We start from the raw sequence: 16,906 nt of genomic DNA, 5'->3' as shown, positions 1-16,906 counted from the left end.
CCCCATATCCATTAGAGGTTTTTTTATCCCTATTTCTCCTCCAGCTGCTGACAAGCACTAAATTTGCTCCATGAATTTTTCTATTCTGGGCATTTCATATAAATAGAAACATAAGGACTAGGAAGGTAGCACAGTGGTTGAGTGCTTTCCTAGCAAGCTGGAGGCCCAGGGGTTTAATTCCCAGTACCCCCTTCCCCCTCCCCCAAAAGAAACAATGTGTGGTCTTTTGGTCTGTATCTTTCACTTAATAAGTGCAAGGTTTATCCAAATTGTAATATGTATCTGTACCCTTCTCTCCCCATTATATATTTATTGCTGTATTTCACCTGGGATTACAGGAACATACCACTATGCCCATCTGAAAATCTAGCATTTATCCTTAACTATAAATGAAGGCAGAAGCATTTAGTTTCTGAGTATGGGTTTCTGTATTCAATACAACATTTTGTGTGTGTGTGTGTGTGTGTGTGTTTTTTTTTTTTTTTTTTTTTTTGGCCTGAGTTCCTTGATTTCTTCCCTCTGATTTTCAGGGAAAAATAAAACAGAGGTACAAGTAAATCTGGTATTGGAGATTTTGTGACAGACATCTTGTTGAGACCATATAACCAGTTTGTTGAATTGTTTGGGCAGTAATTGGCTTGGTTGAGAGTTCTTGGCATGGATTTAAAAATGAAACTTTGGGGATTTTTTTTCTTTCTTTCTCTCTGTTTTCCCCTCACTGGTACTGGGTATTGAACCCTGAGGTACTCTACCACTGAATTGCATTTCCAACCCTTTTTATTTTTTATTTTATTTATTTTATTTTTTTACAAAGAGACAGAGTCTTTCTAAATTGCCCAGGCTGACCTTGAACTTGTAATCCTCTTGCCTCAGTCTCCCAAGTTGTTGGGTTTACAGGCCTATAGCCCAACACCAGGCTGACATCTTAGAATAATAAATTGCAATCACTTATTTGGTGACCATTTGGTTTTTAGAAATGGTGGCCTAGAATTCCATTTATATTTACCAGCCATGCTGTAATCTCATGTTTACCAAGCCTTCAGGAAACAGAAATTAATTTTTTCTCAACTTTTATCTACATGAAATGTCTGAAGACTCATCAAATCAGATAGTTTTGGCTATCTCACTCTCAGTAGAACTTTTGAGGAAGAGGGTGGTTTGGCCACTGTTGGAGTAATCTTGGCCTCTTTTTTTTTTTTTGTATAGTCCTATGTTGTCACCTTTGCCAGTAAACAAGATATCAAGTATTTGGTAGGGCTGGGCTAAGTGGTACATACCTGTCATTCCAGCTATTTGGGAGACTGGAGGCAGGAGGATCCCATGTTCAAGGTCAGCCTTGGCAACTTAGCAAGACCTGTCTCAAAATAAAATTTAAAAAGGACTGATTATATAGCTCAGTGGCACACCACTCCTATCTTTAATTCCAGTCACAAAAGAAAAAAAGTATTCATAAGGGCTTTTTGGAGGTTCCACTGTCACTTTTCAATTTTCCAATCTTGAGATGGTTCATTTACACAAATGTATAGTATTGAAGGAAGGAAGGAGGACTCAGGACATGGAAATACAGTCAATTATGGGGCACCAGGGCACGGTGGTGCAATGCCTATAATCCCAGTGTCTCAGGAGGCTGAAGCAGGAGGATCGCAAATTCACAGCCAGCCTCAGCAACAGCGAGGCACTAAGCAACTCAGTGAAATCCTGTCTCTAAATAAAATACAAAATAGGGCTGGGGATGTGGCTCAGTGGTTGAGTGTCCCTGAGTTCAATCGCCACTACCCCAGTCCCACCCCCCAAAAAAGAAATACAATCAATCTTTAAAGAACATGGGTTTGAACTTTATAATCCACTTCTACATGGGTTTATTTATCTTTGGAGATTCACAACAATTTGAAAAAATTTGCTTGCTAAAATAACCCTGCATAGCCTAGGAATAGCAAAGAAAAATTTCAGCATGTCATAAATGCATAAGATAAGTAGAGACAGAAGTCTTTTTTATCATTTACTACTCTTTTATCATTTATAAAATTTACAAAAATATGTTACAGAAAGTTAAAATTTATAAAAACTCACACAAACACAGACCATACATGGAGCCATTAGCAGTCCAGAGAACTGTAAACAAATGTAAAGAAGCAGTATTAAATCATAATTGCATGTAATTAACTATAGTATACACACAGTACTACTGCTGTTGCTATTGCAATGAGCACAAACATTGAGAGTGTCCACTGAAAACTCTTTGGGATGCTAATCACCTTGGTGTGAGCAGTTCAACTCTCCAATAAATTGCAAACTGCAGTAAAAAATGATCTCTCAGGTTCTCACGAATTTTTCCTCCATATATAATACATATTACATAAAGTATGTGGTGATTATATTATCAATAACAGTAAGGCAATTCACAGTCAAGTTGTTAGAGAGTCAAAAATTATATGGAGATTTTTGACTATATAGGGGTGGGTGCCCCTAATTCTGGGTTGTTCAAAGGTGAGCTGTACTTCACTTGTCTCCTCTGTGAAATATTCTTCAACATTTTCTCATCTAACATATTAATAGTAGACATGACTGCAAGTGTTTTTGCAGTTAAACAGCATCTGCCCTGGTTCTGAGCCATACCACCACCAGCTCATTTGTGTAATGCAACTTCGTGTAATATACTCAGTCATCTGCTGCAGCAACTGACTCATCTATAAAATGGAAACAAATACCTACTGTGCCTCTTTACATCAAGCTACAATAAGGAATAAACCTCCCAGAGGAAGTTGAAGCAAATGGATCTTGGGCATACTGCAGGTAGGACTCTGTTGATGAGTGTCCAGTGTAGGCCCAAGAAGGTAGAGGGCAGCAAGGAGGTAAGTAAGGAGGGAGTGAGGAAAACACCTAGGCAGGAGGTCACCAAGTCAAATCATATTTTGGGGACACATAAAATTGGGGTAGGCCCTGGAAATAATTTTCTTCTTTGTATGCTGATTCATTTCACTTTTAAAAAAATGGTTATATACCATATTTATAATTGAGGGTTCTTTTTGTTTTGTTTTGTTTTGGGGCTGGGGGAAGAAGAGTCTATAACACTGATGTATTTTGCAGGGCTATAAAAGAAGGGATTGTGTCTTGAATATTATATTATATTATATTATAAGGAAGTCATAGTGGCAAGGTGTGTGTGTGTGTGTGTGTGTGAGAGAGAGAGAGAGAGAGAGAGAGAATAAGGAAATCATGTGCACACAGAAGAAGAGGTAAGCTTTGGGACAGTTGGAGCCACCACCGCAGGAAGCCCTCAGAGACTCCAGATTTACTAATGGAAACTATGTTATAACCTGATGAGGGAAAAAAAGCCCATACCTTTTTGTTTTCAGGAAAAATAATCTCTATATGAAGGATAATCTGGAGAACCAGGTACATAATAAATCACTGTTAGCACCAATTATACTCACTGGAGGCCCAGTTATTTTCTTGCAAGTAGAGACAGGAAAATACAGTACTGGCCCCAGCCAGGGGTCAGGAAGACTTCAGATCACGAGTCTGAGAAGAAAGAAGCTGCTCTCATGGAGGAAATAGAAGGCATTTGAATTTTTCTCTTATCCTTTAGCTATAGTTTTTTTTTAATCTGTTATTTATTTATTTATTTATATTATAACTATTTTGTATATTTTTAAAAAGTATGGTCTTTGGTAGTAGCCAGGAACAGTGGTCCAAGACTAATACCAGTGATTTGGAAGGCTGAGGTAGGAGGATCACAAGTTCCAGGCCAGGGCCCAAGAGTTTAGTGAGATCCTGACTTTATTTTTAAATATTATTTATTTATTTATTTTTATGTAGTGCTGAGGATCAAACCCAGGACCTTGCATATGCTAGGTGAGTGCTCTACCACTGAGCCACAGTCCCAGCTCCTGTCTTTTTTTTGGTCCTGGGGATTGAACTCAGGCATCCCCAGACTTATTTTGTATTTATATAGAGACAGGGTCTCACTGAGTTGCTTAGTGCCTTGCAGTTGATGAAGCTGGCTTTGAACTTGCGATTCTCCTGTCTCAACCTCCCAAGCTTCTGGGATTACAGGCATGTGCCATAGTGCTTGGCTGAGATCCTGTCTTTAAAAGAAAAAAAGGAAGGAGAAAGGAAAAAAAATCCCAAGTATGGTCCTTGCAATGTGTTCTAATCCATTGATCTTAATCACGACACAGTTTTTTACCAGGCTTTTCAGTGCACACCTGTAATCCTAGGGACTGGGGAGGCTGAGGCAGGATTAGCTATATATGCTATATATTAGCTATATATGCTATAAGTTTAGCTGTATATGCTAAACACAAACAAGTTCAAGGCCATCCTTAGCAACTTAGGGAGGCCCTAAGCAACTTAGGGAGACCCTGTATCAAAATTAAGAAAAGAAAAAGGTCTAGGGATATGGTTTAGTGCTTAAATACTCACCTTTGGTTTCAATCCCCAGTTTAAAAAAAGATACAGGTTTTCAAGTCAATGCCATTTAGCAGGTGAATCACCTTCAGTGAACCATTTAACTCTCTTACCCTCACCTTCCCCACTTGGAAAATGTGGCTAATGAAAATTACCTAATATGGATAAGCACCTGGCATCCAGGTAAACAATAAACATGAATTTCCTTCTCATGTAAGGAAAAAAAAATCCAAAGAAGTTGTTACACAATTTTAAATAGCATAACTTTAAATTGCAAAATCATCAAGGAAAGAAAATTTCAGACCAATATCTCCAATGAACATAGATGCAAAAATTCTCAATAAAATTCTGGCAAATCTCATAAAAAAAAAAGACAGTGCACCATGATCAAGTGTAGTTCATTCCAGAGATGCAAGTTTGGTTCAACATATGGAAATCAATAAATGTAGTTCATCACATCAATAGATTAAATATAAGAATCATATGATCATCTCAATAGATGCAGCAAAAGCATTTGACAAATATAATACCTCTTCATGTTCAAAATACTATAAAAACAAGGGATAATAAGAACATACCTCAACATTGTAAAAACTATATATGCTAAATCCAAGGCCAGCATCATTCTAAATGGAGAAAAATTGAAAGCATTTCCTCTAAAAACTGGAACAAGACAAGGATGACCTCTTTTGACACTTCTATTCAATATTGTCCTTGAAACTAGCCAGAACAATTAGGCAAAAGAAAGAATTAAAGAGATATAATTAGGAAAAGAAAAATTCAAACTATAACTATTTGCAGATGACATGATTCTATATTTAGAAGATCCAAAAAATTCCACCAGAAAACTTCTCAAACTAATAATAAATGAATACAGCAAAGTAGCAGGATATAAAGTTAATACCCATAAATCAAATGTATTCATACAACAGTAATGAACCTACTGAAAGAGAAATTAGGAAAACTGCCCATTCACAATACCCTCAACAAAACAACATCTTGGGAATCAATCTAACAAAAGAGAAGAAAAATCTCTACAATGAAAACTACAGAACACTAAAGAAAGAAATTGAAGAAGACCTTAGAAGATGGAAAGGCCCCCCATGCTCCTGGATAGGCAGAATTAATATTGTCAAAATGGCCATATTACCAAAAGCATTATACAGATTGAATGCAACTCCTATTAAAATCCCAATGACATTTTTCATAGAACTAAAAAAAGCAATCATAAAATTCATTTGGAAAAAAGAGACCCAGAATAGCCAAAGCAATTCTTAGCAAGAAGAATGAAACAGGAGGCATCACAATACCAGGACTTAAACAATACTACAGAGCCACAGTAAACAAAATTGGCATGGTATTGGCACCAAAACAGACATATATCTAGATGCTACAAGATAGGAGACACAAAGACAAACCCACATAAATACAGTTATCTCATACTAGACAACTGTGCCAAAAATATTCACTGGAGAAAAGATAGCCTTTTCAACAAATGGTGCTGGAAAAATTGGAAATCCACATATAACAAAATGAAATTAAACCCCTATCTCTCACCCTGCAAAAAACTCACCTCAAAGTGGATCAAAGTAGCACTCGAACAGAGACCCTGTGCCTAATCGAAGAAAAAGTAGGTCCACCATGTTGGCTTACGAACTGACTTCCTTAACAAGCACAAGAACTAAAATCAAGAACCAATAAATGGGCCAGGCGCAGTGGCACACGCCTGTAATCTCAGTGGCTCAGGAGGCTGATGCAGGAGGATCAAAGTTCAAAGCCAGCCTCAGGAAAAAAAAAAAAAAAGAAAGAAAAGAAAAGAAATAATCAACAACAAAAAAAGTGAGGCTCTAAGCAACTCACTGTCTCTAAATAAAATACAAAATAGGGCTGGGGATATGGCTTAGTGGTCTAATGCCCCTGAATTCAATCCCTGGTACCAAAAAAAAAAAAAAAAAAAAGAAAAGAAAGAAAGAAAGAAAAATTCTGATGTGGAAAGAACACAAACGTGTTTGGTTTCTGTTAATATCATAAGCTATCTCAGTAGTTTTCCATTAAATCTCCCTTTCCCTTAAGCTACTTACTCATTTTATATTATATGCTATTGCAAGAATTTTGATTAACAGCTTATGAATCTATTAACATTGATAATTAAGAAGACCACGTAACAGCATGGAAAAGCGATTTTACAAATAACAAGACATAAAATTATGTGAATGATATGTGTCGTAACTATTTAAAATAATTATGCACTTGCCAAATAAGTAGAAAAGAAATACCTTTAAAATGTAATGAATGTTTACCATGGTAGAGTTATGGTGATTCTTTGTCTTTTTTCATATAATTGAGTAAGACATTTATCAAACTACATTCAGTTGTGCAAAGTCCATGGGGCTCATTTATTTTCTACACCTGACAAAATCTTTTTCATTAACTCTAGATCTGTCATTAATTATATCTGTCTTCTTGGATATGGAAAAAGTTCAGGGTTATTTATTTATTTTTTTAATTTTTGTTTGTTTGTTTTTGCTTTCTGATTGGTTCTAGGGATCAAACCCAGGACCTCATTCAAGCTAGGCAAATACTTTACCACTGAATTATATCCCCAGTCCTTGGTTTTCTTTTTTAAGTAAATAGCTAATCTTTTATTGTTTCTTGCCCTCCTTTCCAGATGGTTCCTTGGTGTATTGGGGTGGCATGTGGGCAGCTTTATGGAAGCAGGAGACAGTGAGCTCTAGATTTGCATACCATTTTCCTTGTTCTATGATCATTTTTTTTTTAATTTTTAATATTTATTTTTTAGTTTTCCGCGGTCACAACATCTTTGTTTGTATGTGGTGCTGAGGATCGAACCCGGGCCGCACGCATGCCAGGCGAGCGCGCTACCGCTTGAGCCACATCCCCAGCCCATCTATGATCATTTTTTAGCAATGTTTCCGACTACTTGTCTGACTTGTACCGGTGCCATCTGCACTTGGGGAACTGTGGTCTTTTCTGGCTCAATGGTCTTCGTTTGTGACTCCCCCCACCCAGTTCCACTCTTGATTCTTGGTCAAAGAGATTCAAGGTATTCATGCAAGCCCTCTAATAACCATGTTGTGTTGCCTTTCTTTCTTTCTTTCTTTCTTTCTTTCTTTCTTTCTCTTTCTTTCTTTCCCTCCCTCCCTCCCTCCCCCTCCTCCTCCTCCTCCTCCTCCTCCCCTTCCTTCCTTCCTTCCTTCCTCCCTCCCTCCCTCCCTCCCTCCCTTCCTTCCTTCCTTCCTTCCTTCCTTCCTTCCTTCCTTCCTTGTTGGTACTAGGGATTGAACCCAGGAATGCTTTATCACTGAGCTACATCCATAGTCCTTCTTTTTATTTTGAAGCAGGGTCTTGCTGATACAGGTGTGTACCACCACACCCACCATCAAATGATCCTTTATTGAAATACTTCCCTAGGGCTCGGAGCTGACCCTGGGGAGTGCAGAGGCGTCCTGGCTGCGCTGCTGAAACCACCACCCGCAGCTCCCCCTCCCCGGGCCTTTCCAGTCTGTCTCTGGAATCCCCTCCCCTTTGCGATCTCTTGGATTTGATATCCTGGGGCGAAGTGGGAGTTAGGCCCGGGGAGGGTGGTTACTGCTGAGGAGCCGCAGTCTCTGTCAAGATGATAGAGGTACTGACAACAACTGACTCTCAGAAACTGCTACACCAGCTGAATACCCTGTTGGAACAGGAGTCTAGATGTCAGCCAAAGGTCTGTGGCTTGAGGCTAATTGAGTCTGCACACGATAATGGCCTCAGAATGACTGCAAGACTAAGGGACTTTGAAGTAAAAGATCTTCTTAGTCTAACTCAGTTCTTTGGCTTCGACATGGAGACATTTTCTCTAGCTGTGAATTTGCTGGACAGATTTCTGTCTAAAATGAAGGTACAGCCCAAGCACCTTGGGTGTGTTGGACTGAGCTGCTTTTATTTGGCTGTAAAATCAGTAGAAGAAGAAAGGAATGTCCCATTGGCAACTGACTTGATCCGCATAAGTCAATATAGATTCACGGTTTCAGACCTGATGAGAATGGAAAAGATTGTACTGGAGAAGGTGTGTTGGAAAGTTAAAGCTACTACTGCCTTTCAATTTCTGCAACTCTATTACTCACTCATTCAAGAGAACTTGCCATTTGAAAGGAGAAATAGCCTTAATTTTGAAAGACTGGAAGCTCAACTTAAGGCATGTCATTGCAGGATCATATTTTCTAAAGCAAAGCCTTCTGTGTTGGCTTTGTCTATCATAGCTTTGGAGATTCAAGCACAGAACTGTGTAGAGTTAACAGAAGGAGTAGAATGTCTTCAGAAACATTCCAAGATACATGGCAGAGATTTGACCTTCTGGCAGGAGCTTGTATCCAAGTGTTTAACTGAATATTCGTCAAACAAGTGTTCCAAACCAAATGTTCAGAAGTTGAAATGGATTGTTTCTGGACGTACTGCATGGCAACTGAAGCATAGTTACTATAAAATAACTCACCTTCCAACAATTCCTGAAACGGTTCCTTAACTGGCAAATATGGTTGTTATTCTTCATATAGAGAAATTTTTCCAATGACATAATTTTCTTCTACAATTGAAAAATTGCAATATTATTTTCAAAATAAGCAAAAAGGAGTTGGAATAGCAGAGGGAAAAATGACACTGATCTAGTCAGCTAATATTTGAAGGCATTTACTACACATAAGGTGCAACACCCTTAGAGAAAGGAATTATCCAACCTCTGATATGTTTGTTTCACTTAATGACCATTTAAATTATCAGCTTAGAAAACATCCTCAATGATAGATAGTCCAAATTTGTAAAGTAGCACTGAAATAGGACCTCACCCCAGTCATCTTGCAGTATGCATAACCTAAGCTTTAGCTCATTTAAAGTTATACAAGCCTAAGTAGGATAAGAGGACCAAAAATATCCATTAAAACAAAACAAACAACAAACAAAAAACCAATTTGGCCCATATTTTTAAAAAATCATACTTAAAGAAAGAGTAATATAAGGAGATGATCTCTGCACTAGGAAATTGCCAGTGTATCATTGTTATAGCAGTTGAACTACTAGGAAGTAATGAGATGATAAAAAATGTAAACTTGGCCATTGCATATGTTATATATTCTTGTCATCTAAATTTCTTAACTCACAGTAATGATTTATCTTTTTGCTCTTAAAACGAAATGTTAATATTTAACATCTACATATGATTATGAATCTGAGAATAATGAACAGTTAACTTGTAGTAATAATTAGGCAGACTTCTGCTAAGTTGGGATTTTTTTTGTTTTGTTTTGGTTGTTGTTTACTTAAGGTCTATTTCTGTAGCAATAAAAAACCTCTTCTCTTGAGGCCTTTTCTCCAGAACCCTGAGATGTGGATTCCATAATGTTATAATGAATTTAAGCTATAAAGCCTAGCAGAATGTTCTCGGACTTAAAAAAACTGTCTAATAGTATGATGTAGTAAAATAATGTTTAGATTAAATTCACCTGTGAAGCATTCAAATGAAGCTAAAGGCATAAATGTGAAACAGTGATTATAAGCATGGGAAGGTAAACTGTGAATCTTCATTTCCTACATTGATCAATATGTTGTATTTAGGTGGTACTGAAATGGTAACCTACTTAAGTTAAGTGTTAAATTATCAGATTTACATCAAAAATGAACATTTCACAAAAGCACTTTAAGGCAAGATAAGGGTTAATAGTCTAGGCAACGTAAATGATTTCTTGGCACCTATAATTCAAGTAATAGATAATTCAGAGATGAGGGTTCAATGCTATATGAGAATTACATTTCAATTTGAGGGCATTTTATATAAAGCAAAAACTATAGACCTAGTAAATTTGGCATAATCATTATCTTTAATATTTCTTCTAGAAACACATGATGTTTGTATTCATGATAAAAAAAAACTTTTACATAGAATTTACTGCCTCATTAAGAAAACGTTTCTATTATATTAGTAACTCAAAATAAATTAATACTTTGAAAAAAAAAAAAAAGAAATACTTCCCTAGCTGGGCATTTCACTATACCACAGCTGATGTCATCTATGAGGATGGGAACCTTTAACATTTTAGCCCACAGACTGGGCATTCCCTGGGATCTCTTTAATAGTTCCAGAGAGGACTCCGACAAAAGATTAGTACTGTATCTACTGATGGATGTTGGCAATCTTGTCAAAAGTGATAGTTCCATCATGCTTGATGTTTTTCTCCTTTGTTCTATCCATGATTCTTTAAGGGATTTGATAATCAGGGTGAAGGTAGAAGGTACCACCTTGATCTGAGCCTGTCTATTCTGAATGGTCAATTTCATTGTGATCCCTTGACACTCCCAATCACTTGTTGCATGGCCATGTCTCCTTTGTTGGCTACAAACCCCAGGGGCCCATCTTGGGGTCCAAGAAAAGTATAGCATTGACTTCTCCACTGAGTGTACCTCATTATGACTGATTTGTTTGGGGTCAAACATGGGCAGCATTGCAGCCCTTACCAGGGCTGGATGAACCCAGATGCAGGAAAATCAAAGGAGGCTACATTTTTGCTTTTCTAAGACAAAGCTGAAGACCCATGCTGTTATTTTTATTCTCTTTCAGTGGTATGTATTGGCGGGTGCCCCTCATGTGGGAGTTCCTTCATCAAGTTCCAAATGAGGATCAGGACACAAGCTCCTTCTCCTTTGCAGTTCTTTCAATTTATCTACCAGTCCTGATCTCAGCCCTGCAGGGAGAAGCCAGGACCACAAAATTCATTTCTCTTTCAAACCTTTTCTTCCACTGACATTCCTTTCTTTTGGAAAGGAAAAATGTCCCATCTTTGTGTGCAGCAGGAAAACCCTTCATGCCAAAACTTAGTTCTCTCTACCAATGACTTCAGAGGTTAGGTTCACTTGGTTCTGATCCTTGATATGCTAATGGAAGCTATAGGAATTTAGAAAACCCTTTTCTTTCTCTGCAACCTGTGACTTTCAAAGACTGTCTAAGAACTCAAATTTGGAAGTCAAAAGTTGGACCTACTAGTAGTTTCTTCTTCTTTTCTTTTTTTTTCTATTTGTATTCCTACCATAAAAATCTTAAACTTCCACGAGACATGAGATCCAAAAGAAAATTCATGAAGTATGAAAGAGAAGAATAAGTTTCAAATATATTATCTTTTTTACATGCCTTCAAACTTTCCATAATGTCCTTTACCTTATCCTATCACTCTAATTCCCTGTCAACCCTTGCTCAAATTGCAAAATGGAGTAATGACAATTGCTATTTATTAAATACTTGGTATCACAGAAATGGGCTTTTAAGCTCTACAATAACCTTGTAGATGTTCAACACCCCACTGGACAGATAAGAAGCTGGAGCTTAGAAAAGGTGACATATACAATGTAACAGGACTCATTTGGGGGGAAAAGCCTTTGCAAAACTTTGTACATTTATTGCTTTTTTTTCATTTTGTCTCAGAAGCTAAACATTCTATTTAAATGCAAAAATTTAGGGCTGGAGTTGTAGCTCAGCGGTAGAGCACTTACTTCATACATGTGAGGCACTGGGTTCCATTCCCAGCACCACAAATAAATAAGCAAATAAAATAAAGGTCCATCAACAACTAAAAAAAAAATGCTACAAATTTGGGACAGGGAATGTAGCTCAATGGTAAGAATGTTTGCTTAGTATGTGCAAGTCCCCAGCACTGCAAAACAAAGAAAATGTCACAGATTTAAAATAACCAAACAAAAATCCATTAAAAAAAGTAATGTTGATGCTTACAGAACAGTGAGCTCTCAATAAATGGAAAGTAAATTTGTTAGTGCCATTTGTTAACAAAATTTCTGCTGATGGCCAGGGAGGTCAGTATCTTAGTATGCACAGAATGGAGTCCATCATGGCTCAACTCTTGCTATGCTTTGCTGTTTTAACAGCTGAATAGGAAAGCAAGAGAAGGAAGGGCTATGGGAAAACAGGACCTGACTTAGATGGAAACATGGAGTTAGGCTTCCTCTTTTATTTTGAATGGGGATATAAGTGACCTGGGATCTTGCTCAGGCTTGACTAATACTGTGTGGAGGCCATGTGAAATCCTCTGTGGTTTAGTTTCCTTGTTTTTAAAATGATAAGTCTGTACATAATCAATGATTGCTGAGGTCTCTCCCTATGTGGAGGGATAGTATCCTCAGAAATAAGAAAGACCTGACAGCCCCATAGAGCTTCACTGTCACCCTGCCACCAAAGACTCTCTGTCTCTTGTCGCCTTCTCATCTCCCCCTGCTCAACCCCAATTTAGGGGAGGAAGGAAGAAATGTAGGGACCCAGAAAGAAAAAGTGGGGATGGATAGTAAAAGAGTGGCAGATGTTGGGGAGAGTGGAAGGAACCCACAGAAATTACCCACACACATGCTATTTTAGAGAAAGGACATGGGAAATGGCAGGGGGCATCAAAGAAAGAACTCTTACCTTCTTTTATTCATCAAATGAATAGTAGCTGACATTTACAAGCCCGGAACCAGGTCTGGCACCTTGTTGAAAGTCACATTCATTATCTCATTCAGCTCTCACATCATCTCATTTTACAGGTAAGTGAGAAACTGAGACTTACAAAGCTAAATCAGTTTGCCCAACATCACTGATTAGTAATTAGGCAGGATGAAGACTTGAACCTCAGTCTCCGACTCTACAGTGTGTGCTCATAAATACTCATCTATACTGCTTTTAGGCAAAGGAGAGTCACTACTTCACTGAAGGCCAATTTAGCATTTACACTGGTCTCATGGCTGGCCCAGAAGGACATATTCACCACTGATGGCAGACAGACACTCAGGAAAGCTTGGTGAGGAAAAGTCAAAACCACCACATGATATAAATAGAAAGTCTTTTCGTGTTAGATGCCGACACATATGGACAGCTGTTTCACCTCCCTAATTAACTTTGGCTTAGTCTAATGTTGAAATTAACTCTTATTCCTTCTGAGTGCAAGATTGTAAGGCAGGATCAAGATGGCTATAGTTAGGCTCCCTGGCTAAGCCTTCCTGGTGGGCTATGGTTTTAGCATGTGGCCAAAGTCATGAACACCCTGATTCAGCATATGTACTAAAGATCATAAACGTGTGCTTGTGAGCATGCACCCACTTATGTCACCTGTTGGCAGTGCACATTCTTTGTCTGGCCTACACATAAGAAAGGCCTGTGGGGGTGGGGGTGGTTATAACCTGCTGCTGCTTCCAAATAAAGCATGTCTACCATCCCAATTGTGTCTTGCATCTTCTTTCACCTGCTAGAATCCCAAATCTGTTTCCCAGGTCTGAGCCTTGACCCAACAAATATCATCCCTGAACACATCCCCAGATGATCACCTGTGACTGAGGTTTATGAGGATAATATATACATAAATAAGTGATGACTACTGCTAGCTAACCACATCACATTTTCTCAGTGTGATCCCTATTAGAAGTTCAGAGTGGGGCCGGGGTTGTGGCCCAGTGGTAGAGTGCTTGCCTAGCATGCATGAGGCAATGGGTTTGACCCTCAGCACCATACAAATGTAAAATAAAGATATTGTGTCCACCTAAAACTAAAAAATAAATATTAAAAAAAAAGAAGTTCAGAGTTAGCCTCATTGTTGGACACCTCTAGGTCACCTGGCATTGTAGGAATCATGGTGGAAGATCAGAGAGCTGGGATGTAAAGATGACCATTTGGGGAATTTCACATGGTGGTCATTTCCCTGTCTAGCATTTCCATTGTGAGGAAACTTGGGAGGGTCTGCAGCAGATCCCTCTACAATAGTCTCCAAGGTACACACACCTTTCCTGGAACTTTCCCTCATTCAGTGTAGGAATATTCTATGGGTCTTGGGATCAGTCAGACTCAGATTCAAATTCTGCCTCTGCCACTTATTGACTGGGGAGTAGTGGGACCCATCCCCTAACCTTAGAACCACAGTGGCCTCTCCTGTAAAAGGAAATCACAGTCCTGTGTGTTGTGAGGATCAGGTGAGCTAGCAGACACAGAGCACCAGCACAGATCCTGGAACATGGTTGACATTCACTCCCTGCAAACTCTCTTCCTTCCTGTTTCAGTTATTTACTGCAGTCTCCCAGTAAGGTGTGGTGTAGAAAATTCAAAACAATGAGTAATTAAAATAGAAAGCCTTTTTTGTATTGGATTCCATTACATAAAGACAGCTCCCTAATGAACTCTGGCTTGGTTAGTTTACTAACTCCCGCTTAGTTAATTAGTAAATAACTGTTTCCTACTATCCCAACCTTAATAGCTTTAAGGACAGCACATTGACCATGAAGAGCTTTAGTGAACTTTGCTTGAGTAACAACCATTTATCTGCTCACAGTTCTGCAACCTGGGCTCAGCTGAGCGGTTCTTCTATTGGTCTCACCTGAGGTTGCTCATGCATTCATCCCTGCTAGCAGAAAACTCCAATGGGATTAGAAATCCAAGATGGCTTCCTCACATGTCTGGCACATTGGCTTGGATGACTGGAACAGCTAGTGTTGAACCACGACAGAAAGAAAAGTCCACCAACTCCACTTTTAAATCAAATTAAAGCAAGCTTGTATTTGTGTATACTGGAGTTGGACAGGACTGTCTCTCCTGAAAACCCCAGGCTAGAGATTAGAACCCCAGCTTTCCAGGAACAACATTTTTTTTGCACAAAAAGTTGCAAAGGGGGGTGTCTTGAGAACTTACAGCTCACAGGATTTTGATAAGCATAATACAAAGGCAGAAAGTAGGTTAATGATCTACATGGCATGATATTTCAAGGTAGGGAGTAAATTCAGATCCAAACATCAGAATTTATGAGGCACCACTGAGGTTTCAGAGAGGGTTGTTATCTGGTCAGGGATAGCCAGGCATGGGTGAATTCAAGGCATGGGCAAGAATTCCAAACAAGTTTAGAAATTGCAGTAACTTATAGTAAAACAGAAATGAACTTTTCATGACTTTGTGACGATATGGCTCCCAATCTTAAAATGGAATTAGGCTGGATTCATCAGTAGGACCTGACCAGGAGTCTCTTTCTATGAGGTCTCCCCATCAGAGTGGCCAGCAAGATCAATTTTGAGTTGTGTGGCATGTGCAGTCATGTGGGGCCCCATGCTCAGAAGAGCCTCTGCTTGGTTTAATGCACTATTTTCAGTACCTTAAAATCCCTAATGTTGTTCAAACAAGTGACCCTCTATTTTCATTTACACTGAACTCCGAAAATTGTTTAGCCAGTCTTTCTGGCCAGATCTCTTTCCACAGTGGCTCAGAACTCAAGAGGGTAAAAACAGAAGCTAGCAGGCTTCTTAAGGTCTACCTTGGATGGGGCTGGGATGTGGCTCAAGTGGTAGTGCGCTCGCCTAGCTTGTATGAGGCACTGGGTTCGATTCTCAGCACCACATAAGAATAAAATTGTGTCTAACTAAAAAATAAAAAATTAAAAAAAAGATCTAGCCTGGAAATGACACATATTACCTCACTGCATTCAAGAGCCTACCCAACTCATAAGGCCATCCCTGATCCATGGTGGGGGGAGGAGCAGGCAAGTTTTTGTGCCATTGTTTCACTTCCATTTCCAGAAAGCTACCAGAAATGAGGTGTGACTACACCTTGGGAAAGTAGGAAGAGAGCAACTTGGGGTCTTGTCTTTCTGGAGTCACAATGGCTTCTTTGGTCAGCCACCCATGGCTTGGAATGGAGGCCAGGGGAACTGTGAAAGAAGTGTAATATACCTGTGGGATATAACTGTGACCCTAGGAGAGATGGCGGCCTTCTTTTTAGTCATGTAGGGTGTATCTCACTGACTCTGATGGAAGTTGGGACTGGGAATGAGGGAGAAATTTATTCTCACTGATGGTCCCTAGGGAGTCAATCCCAGTCTTTGCTGGCTGGCTCACGTATCTTCTTGTGCCATCAACACCCTCTTACCATGGACGTACAGAAAAATACATTATATTACTGAAACGTCAGCTAACCTCATAGAACAGCTGAGTGAAGAAGGACCAGAAATTGAACTCTATCTTAACCTGGTTCAATCCCACTTCAGGGAAGATGGCAGATTTAGGCTCTGAGAAAGGAAGGATTCCTACCTGAAAGGAAAGTGAGAAAGCGAGAGATGAGAGACAGGCAAGCGAGAAATGAAGGATGGATACCAGGCAGAGATCCACAAAGCTGACAAATAAAGGCCATCTATCTCTCTATAGAGAGGAGAGAGGCCCCAGATGTTCGGGTGCTTAGCTTTTGTGGGGTAGGGGTTTGGAGTTGTGGTTGTAGCGCTATGGGATAGGCTGGGGGTGCTTGCGTCAGAGATAGGTGGGTGGGAATAGCATGGGTTTGGCTGAGGTCGATGGCACCCTGGGGCTTTCCAGAGCAAAGGGGTCCTGTCCTTCTGGGTTTGGCTTAGGATTATGGTACCATGGGGTAGATCACTAATGGGGATGGGAGGAGTTTGGGTAAGAGGAAGTACAGGAAAGCGAAATTTATCTCATAAGATTG

At 39.2% G+C, this 16,906-nt stretch overlaps 1 pseudogene; it reads left to right on the top strand.

Moving 5' to 3' along the window:
* The first annotated feature begins 7,887 nt into the window (after window positions 1–7,887).
* LOC139701560 (cyclin-G1 pseudogene) lies at window positions 7,888–13,655 on the top strand (annotated as a pseudogene).
* Window positions 13,656–16,906: the final 3,251 nt, after the last annotated feature.

This window comes from Marmota flaviventris, chromosome 13, assembly GCF_047511675.1.
Source record: "Marmota flaviventris isolate mMarFla1 chromosome 13, mMarFla1.hap1, whole genome shotgun sequence".
In the NCBI taxonomy this organism is placed as follows: Eukaryota; Metazoa; Chordata; class Mammalia; order Rodentia; family Sciuridae; genus Marmota; species Marmota flaviventris.
Note: the sequence above shows the minus strand (reverse complement) of the source record. Positions and strands in the feature narration are given on the sequence as shown.